A 24261-nucleotide genomic window follows, 5' to 3' on the forward strand; every position below is an offset into this window, starting at 1 on the left:
AGCAGCTCCCTCTTATAAATGCTTGCATCCTCTAGGGAGTGATACACACATATTGTATTTACATTATCTACCTCCCACACACACATATGTGCGTGCCCACACACACTGCTCATGTCATCAGCAGACATACTTTCCCTTGTGTGCGCTTTTATTAAAACACTTCTAGTATTTCACTGTAGTGTTAAAGAAGACAATAAATACATTAATAAATAGATTATATACAATATTAATTTTGTATAATATATTAAAATAGATATGTTCATTATCATTTAAAAGTTTGGGGTCGGTATGATTTTTTTATGTTTGTTTTATTATATTTTTCCACAAAAGTACATGTGATTGATCAAAAGTACATAAAGGTGTTTTCAAATTATCAAAGAATTCTGGATAACAAATATTGGTTTCCACAAAAAAAATAAATAAATAAATAAAAACATTTTTCAACACTGATAATAATAAGAAATATTACTTTTAGCAGCACATCTGCTAAACTGAAATAATGGCTGCTCAAAATTCAGCTTTGCCATCACAGGAATAAATTGCATTTATATATTCAAATGGAAAATTATTCATTTAAATTGTAACAATTTTTCATAATTTAACTGATTTTACTGTATTTTCCATTAAATAAATGCAGCCTTAAAGGAGTAGTTCACTTCCAGAACAAAAATGTACAGATAATTTACTCACCCGCTTGTCATTCAAGATGTTCATGTCTTTCTTTCTTCAGTCGTAAAGAAATTATGTTTTTTTTTTTGAGAAAAACATTTCAGGATTTTTCTCCATATAGTGGACTTCCATGGTGCCCACAAGTTTGAACTTCCAAAATGTATTTTTAATGCAGCTTCAAATGCAGCTTATCTAGCGAAGGGTCTTATGTAGCGAAACGATCAGTTATTTTCTAATAAAAATTACAATTTGTATACTTTTTAACCTCAAATGCTCACTTTGTCTAGCTCTGCGATGCACACTCTGCGCAGTCCAGTTCAAAACAGTTAGGGTAGGTTGAAAAACTCCCATCTAATTTTCTCCTCCAACTTCAAAATCATCCTACATCGCTGTTTTATGTTTTTGGGGGGTTTTTTGTAAAGGGGTTTGACCTTCTTTGCATGCTCACTTTGGGTCGGTACTTCTGCAACAATGTAGGACGATTTTGAAGTCCTGTCCAACTGTCTTGAACCCGGAATACACAGAGTACACGCAGAGCTAGACAAGACGAGCATTTGAGGTTAAAAAGTATATAATTTGTACATTTTTTTAGAAAATATTCACTAGATAAGACCCTTATTTCTCAGCTGGGATTGTTTAGAGCCCTTTGAAGCTGCATTTAAACTGCATTTTGGAAGTACAAACTTGCAGGCACCATAGAAGTCCACTATATGGAGAAAATTCCTGAAATGTTTGCCTCTAAAACCATAATTTCTTTACGACTGAAGAAAGAAAGACATGAACATCTTGATGACTAGGGGGTGAGTACATTATCTGTAAATTTAAAAGTTTTTAAGAAGTACATAATTATATGTTAAATAATAAGTATAAAGAATAAGTAAATGTATATGTTTTTTCTTAAGCAGTTAACTGTGCCTCAAATAGTGTTGCTGGATTTAATGTTTTCATGTGTGTATAACACATTGTTATGGATCTTTAAGCAGTAAGCTATATGAAAAATAACTGTTAATGTCCAGCAAGAAATTGGTAGTTAATAAATAACAGCAGTTACCTTACTATTCATTTTTTTATATATCAAGTTCATCTTTAGATGCTTTTGTCATTTTTTGTAGTTGGCACTTAAATTGTCCTGCAGTGTGACAAATGAATTTTAATAGTCCTAATATTCCATGTAACCACTCAGTTAATAGAAGGTCATAAAACAGCATGTGTAATTATACAAGTATATTAAAAATAGTTTTAAATGAAGTGCATCACGCCACACTGCAGGTTAACAACTCGAATTCAATTTTTAATCAGCGTCATCAGATGTGTTTTTAAAGACTTTGTTGTACATGTAGAAACATCATAACCCATCTTGTTGTCTTCTTGCCAAAATGTGTCCTGCTGCAGGGAGTGATAATGCCCCCTACGCCACTGTTTGCTTATTCGATAGAGTGGATCAGTGTGTGTGAATCAGCACTTCAAACACAGAGAGATAATCAGACATGTACACACACAGTCAGAATCATCACTCCACACTGCCAAACCCCAAAGTCTGTCTCAAACAGTCAAAGTTTCATGACCCTTATCCTCAAGTAGATCTGTGCCACTAAAAAAAAAAAAAAAAAACCCCGATGATCAGTTTCTTAGGAATAACATTGACATTCTTCTGCTGGTCTGTATTAGTAGTAGGGCAGGTGAAAAAGTTGAAGGTGAAAGCAGGTAGTAACCCGTGCTCTCTGTCTGACTTTGGCATTTAGTGGCGCTTCTTGTTTTGACAGATAGGAGCAAAATTAGCACTTGACCTATCTGATGTGACATTCCACCCCACCCTTTCCCTTACGCACGACACAAACGCTTTATGAGGGTGGTATCCTTCTCTCTCCACAGGCCTTTATTTCTAAAAGAAAAGAGGGGATGAGAGAGGAGAGCAGAAGGGGGGGAGAGGTGAGAATAGATTATTGTGTGTGGGTGTTCGGCTCAACACACACAGCACATGTCTCCCCCTGCTGGTCAAGGCATGCCATTGAGAAGAAATTTATTGAAAACAACCAAATTGTTTACAATTGTATGTAAAGTTTATGAATATCCATTTTATTTTTAATGTAAGAGTGGATGTATTCCGCTTTCGGTTATTTTAGCTGTACAAAAACAGTCTGTTATGCTGCATGATATTACAAACTGGTATTTCTTATCATATTATTTTAATTTGTTATCATAATCATAAACACATTGGTTTGTAGCACGAGTAGTTTTGCTGTTTACTGCACACTGTTATTCTTAGTTATTTCACTAAAGCCAGTAATGAATCCGAAGTCTTGCACCTTTTGCTAAATAAAAATAGCAAAATAAGGTGGATACGATAGACCTTGGTCAGGTTAAATGCATACTGAATTTAAAAAAAAAAAAAAAACAAGGCTGTGAGAGATAGACTTACAGTTACTTCAATGGCACGCACTGTAGAAAAGTCCAAAATCATGAAACTTTCAGAACTGTTTTATGGAGGTTTTTGTCTTAGGAAAGATGTTTTAATGTGTTAAACAACAGTGAAACAGTACATTGAACGCACTGTACTTCTGTTCCTCACAGCCTTGCTTTCATTCCTGTCAAAATTAAATATAATATATATATATAGTCAGAAATCAATACAATATCTCTAACCGAGCTGATTTGAAGGATGCTTTTTGCCCTAATATCAAGTTTTCTTTCGACAGACTAGATGTGACACAAAGCAGTTTTTGATTTGTTGGATTTAGTTTCTAGATTTCTTCCATGTCATATTCTAATCCCATCCCAGAGGCATCTGACCTAAAGTCTTTTAAATCTGATTTAAAACACCGGTTTGCTGAGATCCGTCTTACATCTTGTCTAACATACTTGGTGTGACCCAAAATAAAGATACTGAAATGAAACATTTACAATATGTGACCCGGACCACAAACCCAGTCATAAATAGCACGGGTATATTTGTAGGGGTCAAAATGATCTATTTTTCTTTTATGCCAAAAATCATCAAGGTATTAAGTAAAAATCATGTTTCATAAAGATATTTTCCTACTGTAGATATATACAGCTTAATTACTGATTAGAAGTATGCATTGCTAAGAACTGCATTTGGACACTTTAAAACGCAGTTTTCTCAATATTTTGATATTTTTGCACCCTCAGATTCTAGATTTTCAAATAGTTGTATCTCAGCCAAATATTGTCCAACAAACCATACATCAATGGAACGCTTATTTATTCAGCTTTCAGATGATGTATAAATCTCAGTTTAAATAAAGTGACCCTTATTACTGGTTTTGTGGTCCAGGGTCACATATAATATACAGTAGGTCCACTATTAGAGGAATTAAAAGGTAGATGTGATAATTTCATGCTGGCATCATGCAACAGTATTAATACTGCATATATAATTATTAGACCGTTCTCCATAATGCGGTGAACGATTGAATGCTTGTCGTTTGCGATGCGATAGCTTGTCATTTCCTGGGTTATGTGGGAGATTAGTGCTCTAACTGCTGTTTCAGCCTTGTAGTACTTTTCCCCCTTGACCTCAGATGTCTTAGTAAGACTCTGCCATATGTCTGAGTGTCTTTATTAAATGCTCACACAATTTCAGCATGCTTTACAGCTTAAGGCCAGGCATATTTTTTAAATCGTGCTTTCAACTTAATAAAATGACATACGTTCAGCGGTCACAGCAATCTCCTTAGCTCGACTTGAAGATTTTTGTAAGCGTCTCTGACCAGTGAAACAAAGTCATTTCATCACTGCAAGCAATCCCAAAAGTGCTTCTTTTAGATGATTGGAAAATCCATTGTCTCCGTGTCTCATGATTAAACTAGTTTTAGTGAAATTAGGACAATGTAGACTTGCCCTCACGCTTAGATTCTTCTTCATTTTACTGAGAAATTTGATCAAAGAAAAAGCACAGGCGGAGGATTTGAAAAATCTGAGTGACAATATTCATTTGCTGAGATGATCGGCGAATACCTCGCTCGATTTAGATAAAGTAGTCAATGTGTAATCTCTGCTGGAATCAGGACGAGCATCTTAACCAAAAGAGATGGGCAGGAAAATCAGCAGGGGGAGTGTGTAATGCAGGTTTGAGGAAGTTTAAAGCAGAAGTGTGAGAGGAAGTGTCTGCATGAATGAAAAATCACCAGTGATATTTCCTTTATAGTAGAAAATAGTCTTCTGCTGAAGCTTTCTGCTTCTCAGGTTGTTCTTCTGAGAAAAAGACACTTGTAATGTCATATATTTAGAAGTCTGTTCCATCTCAGTGTAAGAAAAATAAGTAGATAACAACAATATATCTCACAATTATGCCTTTACTTTTGACTTAATGAGTTTCAGTTATTACTTTATATCTCACAAGGTGACTTTGAATCTCGGAGGGGCAACTGTTTCTCATAGTTGTAAGTTTATAGCTCATAATATCTTACAATATTACTTTATACAGCTATATTATATTTCTTTCTCATAGTGCCAACTATATAACTCACAATCACAATTATCTTGAAATGTGATTTAAGTCTCACAGTTGCAACTTTTGTTTCCCGTAAAAAACAATTTGTTGAGTCAACTTAAAATAATTTGTTACCTGGCTGCCTTAAAATTTTAAGTTCAGTCAACTCCAGAAAAGTTTATTTAACTTGAAATGTTAAGTTATGTTAAGTGACAACTTAGATATTTGAGTTGATTTAACTTAAAATTTTAAGGCAGCTGGGTTACTTACCCAGCTTTTAAGTTTAACAAACACAAAAATCTAAGTTTTTACTTAGTACAACTTAACATTTCAAGTTGACTAAACTTATTTGAGTTGACTGAACTTAAAATTTTAAGGCAGCAGGGTAGCAAATAATTTTAAGCTGACTCAACAAATTGTTTTTTGTTTGTTTTTTTACAGTGTAATTGCAACTTTAAATCACAAGTGCAACTTTATAACTCATAAAATTTTACAATGTTACTTTATATTGCTACATTATCTGTTTTTTATAGTGCCAACTATATAACTCACAATCGCTATTATCTTGAAATGTGATTTAAAGTCTCACAGCTGCAACTTTGTTTCTCATAATTGCAACTATAACTCAGAAGTGCAACTTTATAACTTATACAATCTTACAATGATACTTTATAACTCATAATTGCAACTTTATAACTTACAGCTGCTACTTTATTTCTAATAACTGTGACTTTAACTCACAATATCTAATATTACTTTGTATCTCGCAATTTGACTCTGAATCTTACAATTGCAGCTTTTTAAGTTGCAACTAATAACTGCAACTTTTTACTTATAATATCTTACAATTGCTTTATACTCACAATTGCAGCTTTCTCATAACTGTTTTTATTGCGACCATATACCTCAAAACATGAATCTCGGAGTTGCAACTTTGTAGCTCACAATATCTTACAATATTACTTTATATCTCACCACATGACTAAATCTCACAATTGCAACTGTGTTTTTCATAGCGTCAACTATGTAACTCAGAATTGTGACTTTATACCTCACAATATCTAACAGTATTACTTTATATCTTGAAATGTGATTTTAAATCTCATAGTTGCAACTTTGTTTCCCATAATTGACTATAACTCACAACTGCATATTTATTGAATATTACTTTATATCTCATAATTGCAACGCTGACTTTATAACTCACAGTTGCTACTTTGATTTTAATAATTCTGACTTTATAATTCACAATATCTAATATTACTTTATATATTGCAATTTGGCTTTGAATCCCACAACTGCAACTTTGTTTCTCATAACTGTGACTTTATAACTCATAATTACAACATTATAACTCAAAATATCTGATAATATTAGTTAATATCTTACAGTGGCACTATATCTTATAATTGCAACTTTGTTTCTAAAAACTGTGACTTTAAAACTCACAATTGCTACTATGTTTCTAATCATTTTAATTTTATAACTCACAATATCTAATATTATTTTATATCTTGCATTTGACTTTGTATCTCACAGTTGCAACTTTGTTTCTCACAACTGCAACTTTCTAGGTTGCAACTTTTTAACTCACAATATCGTACAATTACTTTATATCTCGCAATAAATCACACAATGGCAACTTTCTCATAACTGCAACTTTATAATTGTGATATTATAATTACAAATCTAAGAATGTTAGTTTATATCTTGCGATGGCACTTTAAATCTTACACTTGCAACTTTGCTTCCTATAATTCCAACTATAACTCACTGTTGCGACTTTATAACAATATCTTACCATATTACTTTATATCTCGTTATTGCATAATAATATTGACTATAATTCACAATATCTAATATTACTTTATATCTCACAATTTTAATTTGAATCTCACAATTGCAACTTTGTTTCTCATAACTGTTACTTTATAACTCATACATGCAACTTGTTCAATTGCAACTAATAACTGCAACTTTTTAACTTACAGTTGCGACTTTATACTCCACAATAACAATATTTTATATTTTGCAATGTCACATTGAATCTCACAATTGCGAGTTTTTTCTCATAACTGTGACTTTATAACTCACACTTGCAACTTGCTTTATTGCAACTAATAACTGCAACTTTTTAACTCACAGTTGCCACTTTACAACTCACAATATCTAACAATATTATTTTATATCTTGCAGTGTCACTTTAAATGACACTTTAATTTTGACTATAAATCACAGTATGACTTCTAATCTTCTAATTGTTGAAATGAAAAGTCAGAGATTTCACTGTGATCTCAAACATTTCTTATTAAATTCCTCCAGAAACATCTATCTGGGCTGTTCCATTCATTTTGTAGTTTTGCATTCTTACTGCATGTCATCAGTTGTCTCATTTGTGTCTATTTTTTTTTTTTATTTCTCCCCAGGAATGTCAGCAGAAACATCTGTGGCCAAGTTAATACTTCTATAAACCACGACTGAGGACTTGCAAGCTATAAAGCCACCTCTGAGCAACAACATTTTCCTCTGGAAAGCGCAACATAGAGAACAGAACCTGAGTTCAGCGGGGGCCGGGCGGCTGTGAGGTCGGAGAGGTGCATTATTTAGTGGGACAGAAGGAGTTCGCGGGCTGGAGGAGCGAGCGTGTGTTCACAGGACAGGAGGAGAGATGCGGGCGGAGGGGTGAGTGTCTCAGGTGCGAGTCAGGAGTTTCAGCTCAGCGGCTCTCTGATCAGCCAACAAGCACATCACGCCGCGTTAGCACTGGGTAGGTGAACAGACTGTCGCATCGTGTAAAGGAACGGACACTGTTTCCTGTGGTTCTAATGCCAGAACTGAGTGGGGTGCAGGAGTGTGAGAGAGAGAGGGAGTAAAAGAGATAGATGGAGAGAGAGAGGGGAGTTCAGCATGAGCAGACAGATGGAAATTACCCTGGCAAGGTATCAGAGAGAAGCTGCAACAAAGACCTTTGTTTAGTTGCTTTAGAATCCCATGTTTTTCGCAAACCATAAGATGACGGCCATGCATATTCATACGCTCATTTGCATGCAAACTTCTGGTCCTGTCCAGATTAGCATTACATTTTTAAAATGCTGTTTCATGTTGCGAGTAAAGAGGAGGACTACCTTAGGCAGTCTCGAGCATCTTTTCAATTAAACACGCGACAAAAGTCCTTCTTTTCAACAAAAGACTCTCATGCCTGATGTCTGAACAGCTCTTACGCACAAGCACGCACATCAGCCGTTCCGGCTAATGCGAACATTTGAATGCGCCGCTTGTAAGCGCATGCGAATACGCAGTCATATCAGAAGAACGATGTCGCGCTTTTTACTCTAAAACAATCTTCTTGCCTCCAGGGTTGTGCAATGTAAAGGCAGGCCCAGTGTACATGGCAAAACACAACAAGCTATTTCACACTACCAATTAGCAATTGTAACATGCTGGCTCTCAAAGCCCCATTAAAATCGCCTGTGGCGTAGGGTACGTCCTCCGATTTAATAGCTTCTGAAACCCTTTCTGTTGCAGTAGAATGAGCCATTGAATCCTCGAACAGCAGAAAGATGGACTGGATGTTGCGCCGTTCTGCGGCGTACACTTGGACATCTGGTCAGTGGGACATTTGAGAGCGAGGCTGGACCGCAGAAGCAGGACACCTAGACTTCTATCCAAAGTCAAATGAGTACTCAGAGAGGCTTAATAGGAGGGTTAAAATGGCTGACTTCACTCTAATATGGCCTGCTTTGTCAAGTACCGGAGTCGGAAGTTGGTGACATTAGAGGAAATTGAACTGGCATGGAAACAAGACTTTCTATGCAGCAATTTCAGCCCATTTTTGTAGTCCGAAATTGCACCGGTAACACTTTACAAGAAGGTGTCATTTGTTAACATTAGTTAATGCATTAACTAACAAGAACAAACAATAAACCACACTTGTATTACAGTATTTATCTTTGTTAATATTAGTTCATAAAAATACAGTTGTGCGTAGTTAATGTTAGTTCACAGTGCATTAACTAATGTTAACAAATACACTTGTATTTTTATTAATGCATTAGTAAATGTTGAAATTTATATTAACTAAGATTAATAAATGCTGTAGAAGTATTGTTCATTCTTAGTTCATGTTAACTAAAGTAGTTAACTAATGTTAACTAATGAACCTTTTGTAAAGTGTTACATGTGTGTGTATTGCATGTATCTTTTGCTTTTAATTTTAGATTATATATATATATACATATATTGTATTTGATTGCATGTTAATTTCGACATTTCTTTACATTTTTTACATTTAGATGCTCTTTTCCAACATCTAGATTACAAAGTTAATCTTTAAATAAAAATGATTATTATAGTTGATAATTCATCTTCAGTAAATTAAAAAAATTATAAATATAAAATATTAAAATTAAATATAAATAAATTAAATTAAATATAAAAATTAATAGCATTTTTTATTTTAAATTGTAATGTTGCACTAACTAACTTTACTTGTAGCATTAAATGATTTTTTTATATTTAGGATTTAGTTTTTAATTTCACTGTACAAAACAGTATGTAATCGTAATATTTAATATTACTTACAGTGTTTTTTTTTCTTTAGTTTATTGCATTAGATCTAATTATTACTTAGATGATGCATGATATTATTGTGCATTACTTCAGTCACCGACAAGCATTAGTTTGAAGGAAATGAGGTCGTAAGATGTCATTTAAGAATATTATATACCATAGTTCGCAGCACTACATTTACCATGGTAGAAATGCACATTACCAGTATTGTTGCTCTTTTTTAGTTTAGAAAAAAATAATAATTTAGCTGATATTATGTATTGACTGCTGAACTATAAATGTCCTGTTTCATTTTAGAGCTCTTGGTGTGTGTTATGTATTATAAAACATAATGAAACAATTTAAATTTACCATTAAGTAAACTGTGGGTATCCACCTGTTTTTGTGAGTCACTGGATTTGTTCTCGGTGTTTAAATAGGGATATTTTGGATGAGTAAAAGCAAGTGGTAAACACATTTTCTAACATAACGTACATTTAAATATTCAGTTCGCATTCATTGAATAAAAACCTAGCTGACATCATCTAACAAATGTTTGTGAATGCGTAATGTGCTCCACTGTGCTGGGGAAAAAAAGGTGTGAGGAGCTTTTGATTCTCACTTTCTGTCGCTCCATTTCACCATGTTTTTCTCCGAGACACGCTTCCTGTTATAGTACAAAAATATGATCACAGGCAAGTGTCCATCTTAAAACAAAACAAAACGCACACGCAAGCACACACACGGGGAAAATATACACCGTTTCCTCCATGCATATCCAGTAGAAGTGAACTGTAATTATTCCTTTGTAGCTAAAAACAGTATCATTAAGAATAATGGCATCATTAAGTACTAGAAGCTATTACTGTGGGTGAATTTGCTGCATTGATAATGAGGCTTCAGACAGGAAATGAAGATACTAATTATGGGATAAAACGCCTACTCAGTTAATTGGAAGCAAAGAGCGAAGTGAAAAGAAAAGCATTTGCACAGAAAGGGAAAAAACTGTACAAGATAAGTTCTTGACCTTTTCTAGCGTGAAGTAATGGTACAGTACAGATCACAGTCCATGATTCAGCTCTGCATCGCAGCATCACAGGGTGACGACCTCATGTTATGATTTTAAAATGGCACTGAACAATATGCTGTCTTATTTATAACTTACACAAGGTAAAGAATCCCTCAGTAGTTGATGTTTTGTCATTAAATGTGTAACGAAGCGGAGATGAGACGAGGATCTATGTGCAAGAGTTTATTGTACATCCAAAGAAAACAACAAATTATCCAGATTTTTAAAAGGCAAGAACAGGGAGCACTGAACAATACCAAATGGACTGTTTATACTTATTTATAACTTACTGACAAGGTAAAAGAATGGCCAAACAAGGGAACAGTAGTTGATGTTTTGTCATTAAATGTGATTGAGACATAAAATCTAAATTGACATACAGGCAACGTGAGGCTGCCATATGTTTTTAGATCATGCTAATGTGATATACAATACCCAAATAGCTTCTTAGGTATTATTTTAGCAACTCAGCCTAGTTTATTCATAATCTATCAGACATACCTTAAGAAATATATATATTAGGGCTGTCAGTCAATTAAATTTTTTTTATCTAATTAATTACATGATGTTTCAGTCAATTAATCTACTTAATCGCAAAATAAATTTGACTGTGAAAATACCTGTAAAAGATTACCTGTAAAGCTATTTTTTGTGTTAAATGAGAAAGTATCAAGTAGACATTACAAATTGTAGCTTTAAAGGAACACTCCAGTTTATTTGAAAAAAAATCAAAACTCATTTTCCAACTCCCCTAGAGTTAAACAGTTGAGTTTTACTGTTCTTCAAATCTATTCAGCCGATATCTGGGTCTAACTAGCACTTTAAGCATAGTTTAGCATACACTGTAAAAAATAAATAACACAATTTGTTGAGTTAAAATAATTTGTTACCCTGATGCCTTAAACTTTTTTTTGAGTTGACTAAACTTAAAATTTTAAGGCAGCCAGGATACAGATTATTTTAAGTTGACTCAACAAATTGTTTTTTACAGTGTAGAATCATTGAATCCAATTAGATCGTTAGCATCTCGCTCAAAAATAACCAAAGAGTTTTGATATTTTTCCTATTTAAAACTTGACCACAATGATATTACGCAGCAAAGTTCCTTTATTATTACGCCAGAATGAAAGTATATTTCCCAGCCATATCAGCCTAGAAAATCGCAACTTTTTTCCGTCAGTCTTAGTATACGATGTAGCTACAGATGATTTAAAGTTTTATAGGAAAAATTTCGAAACTCTTTGGTCAATTTTGAGCGAGATGCTAACAGTCTAATCAGATTCAATGATCTATGATAAGCTATGCTAAAAGTGCTACTGCCAAACCGGGAGATCGGCTGAATGGATTCGAAAACGGTAAAACTCAACTGTTTAACTTTAGGGGAGTTGGACAATGAGCCTATTTTAAAAAAATGTGGAGTGTTCCTTTAAGAAAGAAATATTTTATGTGGTTCAACATAGACTTTATTACACATAAACATTAAGGCTACAACAGCCTAACGTAAAAAAAAATCTGATAAACATGTCAGTATTTCTTGTTCATACCATGAAAGTCATTGGTAACCAAAACAGCTTTGTTACCAACAGTTTTCAAAATACTTTCTTTCATTTTCCACAAAAGAAAGGTTTGAAACGACATGAGGGTGAGTAAATGCTGACAGAATTTAAATTATTTTGGTGAACTATCCCTTTAATATCATTATTCTTATTTATTTATTTTTAATGAAATGATACTCTAAATAAGAAAATAAATATGCCAGCAGGTGGCGGTAAATGTCTTTATGAGTCATTCATTTATTCATTCGATTTGTTCAAATGGCTGATTCATTCAGGAATTAAGTAAATGGCTCTGTTTATGAATGGGCTTTTGAATCATTAATTCACATGATTCGTTTAAAATGCGGATTCATTCAGAAACTCAGAGACAAGCAACAATTCTGCTATAGCTTCAAAGGTAATATGTTTTTTGCAAAATTAAGCAAAAAATGACAAAATCAGCACTGGTGTCATATTGCTCTTGCTGTCCTTGTGATATGTGATATGTCTATATATCTATATCTACATATATATATATATATATATATATATATTAGACAAAGCACATACAGGGGCATTTTTTGCAACAATATCTTGAATTTTAGGGCATAACTGCATAACAGTCAATTATATGAAATATAAAATGACGTACAGGTCTGGAGGCGGGGTCAGTGCGTTAACTGCATTAAAATATTTTAATTGCATTATTTTTTCATAACTAATTAATTAAGTTAACATGCTAAACTGACAGCCCTAATATAAAGAAGATTTGTATGTGAATTAAAATGTATTACATTTTTCTTGAAAACCACAAATTTCTTGCCATTCAAAATGCATACTAGACAAGCTCTGCACTGTAAAGTACTGATTCTGTCTGTATGTCATCCGTGCATATTTTTGTCATCCAGGAGGACCCGTTCCTGTGACAATATCTTCAAAAAGCAATGACAGGTCTTCAATCCCCATCTGTGTCCCAGCCTCTTTAAGGTGTCAGACGCTTCAAGCAATTGTCATTGCCCAAGACGAAGAACTTCCTAACCTCACCTGCTCTGCCTCCTTTCTTCTTCTGTGTCACTCAAGAGAGGTGTCCAATGGTGACACATGCCAGAGGCCATCAGTGTTCTACTTAGATTTTATTTTTTTGCTTCTGTCATATACTCAAGAATGTCCTTACAGTCGACACTCTCAAAGATTACCATTAAAAGGGATAGTTCACCCAAAAATGAATATTCTGTCATTAATTACTCACATTCATGTCGTTCAAAACCTGCAAGACCTTCGTTCATCTTCAGAACACAAATCAAGATATTTTTGATTATTTTTCTGGGTCTGGAATGTGTCAGTTGCGTTGCTGTCTATGCAGGGTCAGAAAGCTCTCAGATTTCAGAAAAAATATGTCAATTTGAGTTCAGAAGATGAACGAAGTTCTTGCAGGTTTAGAACAACATGAGAGTAATTATTGACAGAATTTTCATTTTTGGGTGAACTATCCTTTTAACAAGTTACTGTAGTAAACAATAAATGTACTGCTTATAATTAAGTATTTGAATACATTTGGATTGTTAGTTTTCATGAAATGTCCATTTCTGTTTATTTGTTTAGCCCTTTCAGATTGAGGGCTATCGGAATAACTCATAATTATATCAATTTCTTGCATTCAGTGCTTCAAAAGGCAATTTTGTGAGCAAGAAATCCGCAATAAATAAAAATAGTTAGCACTGTTCCAAACTCGCCCCAGACCAATGCAAAACATGGCAAGTGAAATGGAATGTAAAAAAACAAAATGAGAGAAGGTCAGCCAGGAATTCAAATGGAAGACATTTGCAGTTCCAACAAGACCGGGAGTGTGAGCACACATCTGAACCTCAGTCCTTGCTGGAATAATTGCGGGAGCACATCTGGTGCACTTTGAAAATGAATTGGCCCAGCACTGCTATGATAATGACTGCACGGTAGTCTAATAAGTTAGGGAATGCTGCATTCCAAATGTCACCCTGGGTCGGTCCAGCACTTACTTAGTTCATTTACTTGCATAGAGTTTGATTCCAGCTCCCTTCGCTACAAACTCCATTCCCTGTTGCATTTGCATTGCCATTAGATGTAGCAAAACACATATTTTGCTTTTCCTTTTCCCCTTGAGATTGTTTAAACTCTCAGTAAACTGTAGTAAGCAATTTTATTCTAAATAAATAGTTTTGCAACAGAAAGACGTCTCTTGCGTTCACCAAGGCTGCATTTATTTGACCAAAAATATTAGTAAAATTGCTCACCCTTATGTCATTCCAAACCTGTAAGACCTTCGTTCATCTTGAGAACACAAATTAAGATATTTTTGATGAAATCCAAGAGCTTTCTGACCCTGCATAGACAGCACCACAACTGACAAGTTCAAGGCCCAGAAAGGTAGTAAGGACATTGTTAAAATAGTCCATGTGACATCAGTGGTTCTACCATAATGTTATAAAGCTATGAGAGTACTTTTTGTGATCAAAGAAAACAAAAATAATGACTTCCTTTAACAATTTCTTCTCTTTCCTGTTAAGTCTTCGACACGCATCCATATATGTGGTGTTGCAGGGTCAGAAATCTCTCGGATTTCATCAAAAATATCATAATTTGTGTTCCAAAAATGAACAAAGGTCTTATGGGTTTGGAACGACATAAGGGTGAGTAATTAAATGACAGAATTTTCATTTTTGGGTATATCTTTAAATTCACATGGTCCAAGGCACATCCTGATATTGCTGAGTTAGATGCGTTCCTGGGTCAGCATATTTTGTTGACCCTGGAACAACATTTAAATCCAAAAATTTAATCTCGACCACATCCCTACACCTAAACCTAACCATACCCATGAGTAATCCCTAAAATCAGAGGAAATGATAGATGAATGACACTGATGTACATGCACTAAACACTGATTGTAAGCCTAAACTTCACAAAAACTATAAACTGTTTTTTCAAATCTGATTGGTTAATCACAATGTTGTTCCAGGGTCAACAAAGATGTTGATCCAGGAACATGTTGCACTTGGTAAAATCAGGTTCTGCATGGTCCAAGATAGATTTTTTTATGGATGGGTCCCCTTCTGTAGAGCCCAATCTATAGGCTATACCTAAAAGGACTTTTGGGATGACCGGGACACTGCTTAAAGAAGTACACTTCCACAAATTACTCCTAGTCAGCCGTACATTCCTTCACATCTCTTTCATAGTCACCGCGCTAATGCGAGTGAAGTGCAGAGGGTTCTATTTTCACTCAAGGCCTGCAGTGAGGGCCCATTTTGGCTGTTGATCTACAGTGGGCTGGTTACGCTGTGGCGGATGCCCTAAAGGCAGCTACAGTCCCAGTGAGTCCCACCAGTCCGCCGCGCTTTGCTTGCTTGCCTGGCAAGCGTCTTCAGCTCACTCATTATCTCGTCCAATGATGTATGTATTCTTGCAAGAAATCTTGTCAGGCTGTTATGCGCCATCCAATTAGACAGCTCATCTGCGCTCACTCACCAAGCAGAAAGGCTCAACAAGGCCCACGTGCGTGTAAGCGAGATTCGCGTGTTTGCGCGCGTGTGCTAATAACGACCTGCGGCGCCACCTGCTGTAGGGAGCAGTAGCCCTGTGTCGCAACGCCTTCTCTCGACAACATCTGGCTGAGCCCAAGGCACCGGGAGAAGAGAGCAACAGAGCGGAATAAGGAGAAAGAGGGTCCCCTCATAGCCGTGCACAGGCCTGGGCAGGAACCCCTTCTGTCAGATAGCGCTGCCATTGATGTGCCATTCCCCTCGTTGCCTCCTCGTTAGTCCATGCAGTAAATTAATACAATTAAGCACAGTTTTTCTCCAGGCCCACGTGGGTATTGTTCTGAGTATGTGCTCACTGAAACCTCAATCCCCCAAGCTCATGTGTTTTACAAGGAGAGAGCAAGCGAGCGAGAACGGGGGATAAGGTTAGCTGAGGAGGCCAGCCGTTCGTTTTCAATGTGACACAGATGCGTTCATTTGTAAGATGAGCATTAAGTGCTCGCTAATTTATCTACGTTCGGGTACATCTGGCAGACATCAAGCAAGGTAAATTAAACAGCAAAGTTGCACTCGCAAACTTAGCAAAACCCTCACGCTTCGCCTCATGCGAAATTGTCCACCGGTGAGGCGAACGAGCCGCCGCTACGGAAAGAATTTTCACCTTGACCTTCCCACGGCACGTTTGAAGTCGTTCGTCGAGCTGCTTGACAGTCGAGGGCGACGTCGCGTTATCGGTGCACAAATCTGGCCACGGGAACCTTGTCTACGGTGCTTTGTAAGACACGCAACCCGATCAATGAGGAATGACAGCACCTGAGCCTTTTTTCCCCCGATCGAGTTGATATCGTTGGCCGCCACTCCCTGGGTACTTAGCAGATGTAAACTATCCCACGGTCAGGCTCACGCTAGCCTTAACCTTCATTTGCTCAGTGTGTATTTAAGTGTGTCTTTTTCACCCCGCCAAGAGCTATGGAAAGCGATAGCAGTCAACAAAAGACACAAACAGTGTGAAGCACTTAAAACAAGCGCTCCTTTCCAGGCGTGCACTACTTCCCCTTTGGCTAAAAGCTGCCAGGACACTGGAAGTACCAGGAGAAAGTGGTGTAAATAAAAGCCACCCCCTGAAGCCTGCAGCTTGGATCATACTGTGTCAGCTCTCTCCAAGTATAATAGAGGTGGAAACCCAACAGCAGCCGAGACCATGATGCCACATAAAGTGCTTTGTGAACAAACAAGACATCTAGAAGCGAAAAAACAGCGGCTGTTTAATACGGTTAAACCGGCACACCGGATCGCGAGGTCCTCGGAGACGATGTTGCAGCGCGGCGGCTAAACGTTGTCGGGTCTCGCGGTCGGGGAGGATGGTCTTTTTTGTCCCCGCCACCCCCTCTCCGCTGCTTCCTCTGCCCCTGACAGAGAACAAAAAGGTCAGTTGTACCCTCGGCTGCCTTTGGAGCACGCTGCGCGCCGTGTTTATCAAGCACGCTAATCTATTCTTGTTACTCTCCACTTCAGAGGCAGGCACTCATCTGCGCCCTCCCTCCGCCCCAGCCTCCACCGGTCCCCCAGGGGCGGCGCTGATGGCATCTGGCCGGCGTCCAGCCAGCGCGGGAAAGATGGCACGGAGCTGCCATTAAAATCAATTACATGGGTCAATGTTTTTATTAGAGGATTTCTACTCAAACTAAGTCATCAGGATGGCAACGCGACTGCTGTTTCCCCCATCGCAGAGCCCCCTCCTCACCCCACGACCTTTCTGTACCCACCGCTAAAGACTCGCTAAAGTGGAGGCAGGAGGAGGATCTGAGGCCATCGAAGGTTGCGGCGTTTTTTTCTTTTGTTGTGATGCTGTGACTATAAAGCAGTGTGTGCCGATGTCATTAGCATGTCTGGACTAGAGCTTGTGTCTTGAAGATATCATCCCTCCTTGAGGATGAAGGAATATGATTATCCCTTTCGCTGCCCTTGCGAACTTGTAAACAACTCTTGTTGTTTTTAACCTCCACCTTCAGGTAAAATATGGTGCATCAAACACCATTAAACAAACCGCACATACCGCGTTATCAGAGCAGCGGCGGGGCCTTGAATTAAACATTTTACTGTTATTACAGCAACAACAGCTTTTTCTTCTTTTTCACATACGGATGTTGAAAGCCAATTACTCGCCGTGGAGTTTCAAGAGGCTTTGCGATCACCTTCCTATTGTTCTAGACACATTCACAGAAGCACACACACATACACACACATACATGCCTGGTAGGTGTGAATCCAAAGAGGCGCTTTGACCAAAAGAACACTCGTGGACTATTGTGGTCTGTCTCTCTTGTGTTCCTGTCCCTGAAGTACTTCTGTTGAGCAGGGGACAGGTAACGCCGCTACCAGTGCCTGGATTCAAACCGCAATTACTCTTCTCTTATGTGTGTACACGTACAGTGCGATCCACAAAAAGATAAACTAGACATGTTCTTCCACACCAATGTGATATAATTGTTCTGTTATTCATTTCCTTTCAGCCCATTGTAGCGCTGTTCAGTTCGTAGCCTGAGAGAGAATTAGCTTTTTCGCTAAAATTAACGGTTTTCAGTTTATGCGTAAAATAAGGTCTGTGGTTAGCGTTACTTAAACAGACTTTTACATTTTGTTCTACGAGAAAATTTAAACTAAAGTCAAGTGAATTTGGATCCTGTTATATGTTTTAAAAAGTGTCTTTAAACGTGTGGAGAACTGCTGTAGCTCTTATGCTAATGTGTTTGTTTTTCAAAAGAGGCTTCAGAAATCCTATTTAAAGGGTTACTCCACCCCAAAATGAAAATTTTGTCACTTACCCCCATTTCGTTCCAAACCTGTAAAAGCTTTGTTCGTCTTTGGAACACAATTTAAGATATTCTGGATAAAAACCAAGTAAATAACACTGTCAAGGCCCAGAAAAGTATGAAAGACATCATCAATACTTTTTGTACGCAAAGAAAACAAAAATAACAACTTTATTTAACAATTTGTCTCCTCAGAGTCACCGTAGCACCATTTTGGAGAGTATCCACTGGGTGCAAACAGCGTACGCTGTCCTGTGTCAGCCATATGGGGTTAGAATTGTTGCATAATTCCAAATAAATACATTATGATCCACAAATAAATGTAAAGCGATTGACAAAAACAAAGCATATTCACAAAATAAATAGAATGAGATCCACAAATAAATCTTAGAGTTCCACAAACATGAATTATATTCACAAGTAAAAAAATTAGAATTGCAAATAAAAAACATACTCACAAATATTTTTTTTATTTTACAAACACAACTTTGCCCGGCATTTATATGTGAATCGCGTACTGTGCATTTGTAGATCGCTGTGCGTATTTGTGGATTGCTTTCTGTGCATTTGTGGATCGCAGCGCATATTTGTGGATTGCTCTCTGTGCATTTGTAAATCGCTGCGCGTATTTGTGGATTTTGAAACATTTCAAGCGTCAAGACGCACACTGATCCACAAATGCATGGACTCCACCCACCTTCTACTTAAGCCAATCAGATACCGGCCAATTGGGGCTGACCAATCGTTGCATGTTCTCGCTCCAACCAATCACGTTTTGCCTTACGATCAGTGCAGGACCAGCCGTAATTCAGGACAATTAACCTCTTCAAAATGGACGACTAGGACAGTGGTGCTCATAACAGCATTATTGTAATAATATCTAAAATAAAACAAGTAATGTTATGTGTAATGTTATGTGTAACATTTATTTATGCTTTGATTTGAATGAAAACAGTGTATTCGCATAATGCAGTTGACAAAGAATTGCGTACACTGTTTGCGCCTAGTGGATACCCTCCAAAATGGCGCTATGGTAAGGCGGTCCTGTTGAAAATCCAGCATATGCTGGTAGGTAGGTTTTGATGCTGCTTTAAGATGGTCCTTTGCTGGTTTATGCTAGTCCTTAGCTGATTTATGCTGGTCCTTTACTGATTTAAGATGGTCCCTTACTGGTTTATGCTGGTCCTTGGTACCTAACCAGCATCCCAGCATTAAAACATACCTACTAGCATATGCTGGTTTTTTTCACCAGGGGGAGGAAACGAATTGTTGAATAAAGTCATTATTTTTGTTTTGTTTGCCTACAAAAAATATTCTCGTAGCTTCATGAAATTATGGTTGAACCACTGATGGCAGATGGACTATTTTGACGACGTCTTTAATACTTTTTTGGGCCTTGACAGTGTTATTTACTTGGCAGTGGGACAGTCATTTTCATCCAGAATATCTTAAATTGTGTTTTGAAGACGAACGAAGCTTTTACAGGTTTGGAATGACATGGGGATAAGTGATTAATGACAAAATTTCATTTTGGGGTGGAGTAACCGTTTAAGTTATTGTTAAAATGTCAGAATGACTATGTCTCTTAAAGAAAAGAAGCACTTTGTCAAACCCTGCTGAAAAAACTGCTAAAACCAGCCTAGGCTGGTCTTAGCTGGTTTATGCTGGAAGTAGCTGGTTTAAGCTGGTCTCCCAGCCTGACCAGCTAAGGAAGTGGGCCAAAACCCCTCTAAAACCAATCAGGCTGGTTTTAGCTGTTTTTTCAGCAGGGAAAAAACAAAACCAAACATTATTTTAAAACCCATTTGAAATTCCTGAAAGAACCCACGTTGAATTAGCCTTCAGAGTTGGCCTAAGGATTGGCAACGTGATTCCATTGGAATTTCTTACCAAAATCAAACATTTTTTGTTCTGGCAGCCAGGTACAATTCATGTGGCATGCTTCATGCGGAGATCTTGCTTGGTTCAAACTGGACACCCAAATAGAGGGTCAAGGAGGTAAATAAATGGCCCTATTCGAGTCTTCCAAAGTCATCAGGGCCAACAGCCGGGGGTGCAGGAGCGTTCCCTTTCCCTGTGGAGATCACCCCTCCTGTGCTCTGCAGAAGGCCATGCTTCAAACAGACCCACTCAGAGCCCTGACCTTTGAGAGGGAGTGAGCGAGAGCAAATAGGGAGCACAGGAAGTTGTGAAAGACGGGCTGATATGTAGAGAGAGGGAGCGAGGATGGACGAAAGTGGGAAAGGAGGTTAACACCATATGAGATTTCGCAGCAGTGACAAAATTTGTCAATAACTCAACATGAGAACTCTACATTCTTCCCTGAGGCGCTGATAATGGCAATTTCGAAAGAAAATAAATTTACAAGAGTCTGATCCACAGAGTCAACACTGCCAGATATATTATGTCCAAAAAGTGAAAAATGCTACCCTTGCAGGCAGTATACAGATTTAGGATGGCACATCCAAACAAATGTTTGCATTACATCATGTCTACAAAGATTTTTGGGCCCCATTCTATATCATATGTAAGTTTTATTGTGCATTGAATTGTTGATGATTTTATGCATTCCTGGACTGCTCAGTTCACAACTAATCTTAGAATTGTTTTTAAAGCAACAGATAATGTTAAACTGTTCTTTTTTTTTTTAATCAATGTAGCTCAATTTTTATGTAAACAGGATTAGATGCTATTAGAAGCTTACCTGACACCATAGGTGCTGATTTATGTTTCTCCTGGTAGGAGCCCACCCTCCACAACCCCACAGAAACACGTCTTTTTTTGGAAACCTGCAAGTGCATGTGCATAAATTTGGGTGATGAAGAATTCAAGTTATTCGTGTCTTGTGAAAAAAAAAACCCACAGACTGCAAATACATTACTAAGTGTCAAGTCATCAGACAGTCAACTGTCATAAATATTGGCACCTTGCAGATGCAAACAGGAGAACATAAAAATGTGTTTGTGTTTAACATTGCCACGTTATTTATTAGGCCTACTTATCAGAGCGGTTGAAATCATCAATTCATGTCTTGTTTAAACATCACAGAATCACATTAGTATGAGTTAAAAGAAGATCAATATCATAAATAACGACAGGTCTGATATGATGTTTGCATTTCTTAAAGTAAAAAAGAAAATGTAACATGTAAAACCTAAAATACAATACATATCGATATTATGTAATTAAAGCAGGTCTGTCAAACGATTAATTACGATTAATTGCAGCCGAAATAATTTTTTTTTACATACTAAATGGGTGTGTACTGTGTATATTTATTATGTGTATATATAAATACACACACATACATGTACATATTACGGAAAAATATTTTTGATTTATATGATAAAATATTTATATTTATAAATAGTCTAAAATATACACAATTATATATACACATAATTTTTTAAAAAATATATGTCACACCCCTGTGGACTTTTTTGTTGGTTTTTCCCTCCTGTGTCCTTTTTTGGTCTTTCCTGTTCCGTTTCTTGTTAAGGTCGTTATTGGTTTATCACTTACACCTGTCCTTATCTCATTAGCTACCATATATAAGTTTGTTTCAGTTCCTTGTTTCTTTGTCTGTTCTTAATGTTGCTTCTTGTGATTTTCTGTTGTGTTGGCGTGTGGTTTCCCTGCTGTTCCTGTTCCCTTGTTTGGATTATTCTATTAAAACATGTTTATTATATGTGACCCAGGATCACAAAACCAGTTGTAAGGGTCACTTTTTCAAAATTGAGATTTATACATCATATGAAAGATGAATAAACAAGCTTTTCATTGATGTATAGTTTGTTAGGATAGGACAATATTTGGCCGAGATACAACTATTTAAATATCAGGAATCTGAGGGTGCAAAAAAATTAAAATATTGAGAAAATCACCTTTAAAGTTCTTCAAATAATGTTCTTAACAATGTATATTACTAATCAAAAATTAAGTTTTCATACATTTACAGTAGGAATTTTACCAAATATACTAATGGAACTTGATCTTTACTTAATTTCCTAATGATTTTTGCCATAAAAGAAAAATCAATAATTTTGACCCATACAATGTATTTTTGGCTATTGCTACAAATAAACCCCAGCGACTTAAGACTGGTATTGTGGTCCAGGGTCACATATCTCCTCGTCCCTGCTACTCCTTCCCGCACATGACCCGTGACAATATATATGTATAGTATGTAAACATAAACTTTTATTTTGGATGCGATTAATTGTTTGACAGCCCTAAATTAAAGCTGCAATATCTTTAACTTCTTCCATGCTGAGGAGCCATGCTGACTGCACAACCCACATAAAGAAGATAATTCTGCAAATTGCAGGTTTCAAACAGAAATGGCAAAACGTACGTAATGCAGCTTTAAGAATAATGTAACAAAAACTTTTAACTTTCTGCTCTTTCAGGGTCAATTTATTTTTTTTTTTTTTAAATTTGAGATTTATACATAATCTGAAAACTGAATAAATATGATGTACAGTATGGTTTGTTAGGATAGGACAATATTTGCCCGAAATACGACTATTTGAAAATCTGGAATCTGAGGGTGCAAAAAATCAAAAATATTGAGAAAATCACCTTTAAAGGGGCCATCGGATGCTAAGTTCACTTTTACATGTTGTTTGAACATTAATGTGTGTTGGCAGTATATGTACAAATCTACCCTATAATGATAAAAAGCCATGCAGTGGTTTTTAATTAATCTGTAAAAAATAAGCCGTTCTCAGTTGCCTGTCGTTGTGGCGTCACACGGACAGAGGCCGCTTCCACGATAGTTGATTGTCATGAGCGATTTACCTCAGATCAGCTGTAACAGTCCGCCCTCTTTGTTTCGATGCCTGAGCAGGGATGTAAGTTAGACAAGAATATTTTGGATTGAGCGATTGAGGTGTTGTGTTGCTGGATGTAATAATGAACATAGTGGTCGTCATTTACTCCCGACATCTGAGCCGCTGAAGATGCAGTGGATTACATTTGTTTGTAAAGGGAATGCGGCTCCCGATCTACATATATCCGTCTATGTTCACGCGAATCATTCATGATCCAGCTTCACTTACAGCAGAAGTGAGTATAAGGGTTTTTTATGAATCTTTGCAATCGCCTTTCCCAATAATGTGCTAGTTAGCAAGTTTAGCAGCTAAACGCGGCTAAATTCGGCTAAAGTAAACAGGCTCGTCACTCCACAGAGAGAAGAGAGGGGTGGGGTGAGCTGAGCTCATTTGCATTTAAAGCAGCCTCGACCAGAATGAGATGACTTTTGCAGAGCTGATTTTGGCAAGGTAAAAAGGGTGTTACCATTGAGAATTTTTAGCCAAAGTATATTATAAACTTTTCATTAAGGCCCTACAGAATTATATCAACTTGTGGAAAATGTGCATCCGATGACCCCTTTAAAGTTGTCAAATGAAGTTCTTAGCAATGCATATTACTAATTAAAAATTAAGTTTTAATATATTTACGGTAAGAATTTTACAAAATATCTTAATGTAACATGATCTTTACTTAATATCCTAATGATTTGTGGCATAAAATAAAATTGATAATTTTGACCCATACAATGTATTTTAGGCTATTGCTACAAATATCATATCTGCATGTACAAGTTGAAAGAGCTGAATTAGCCAGAGAATAATGATAATGAAATGGTGATTCA

Source organism: Labeo rohita, chromosome 17 (genome assembly GCF_022985175.1).
Source record: "Labeo rohita strain BAU-BD-2019 chromosome 17, IGBB_LRoh.1.0, whole genome shotgun sequence".
Taxonomy (NCBI): Eukaryota; Metazoa; Chordata; class Actinopteri; order Cypriniformes; family Cyprinidae; genus Labeo; species Labeo rohita.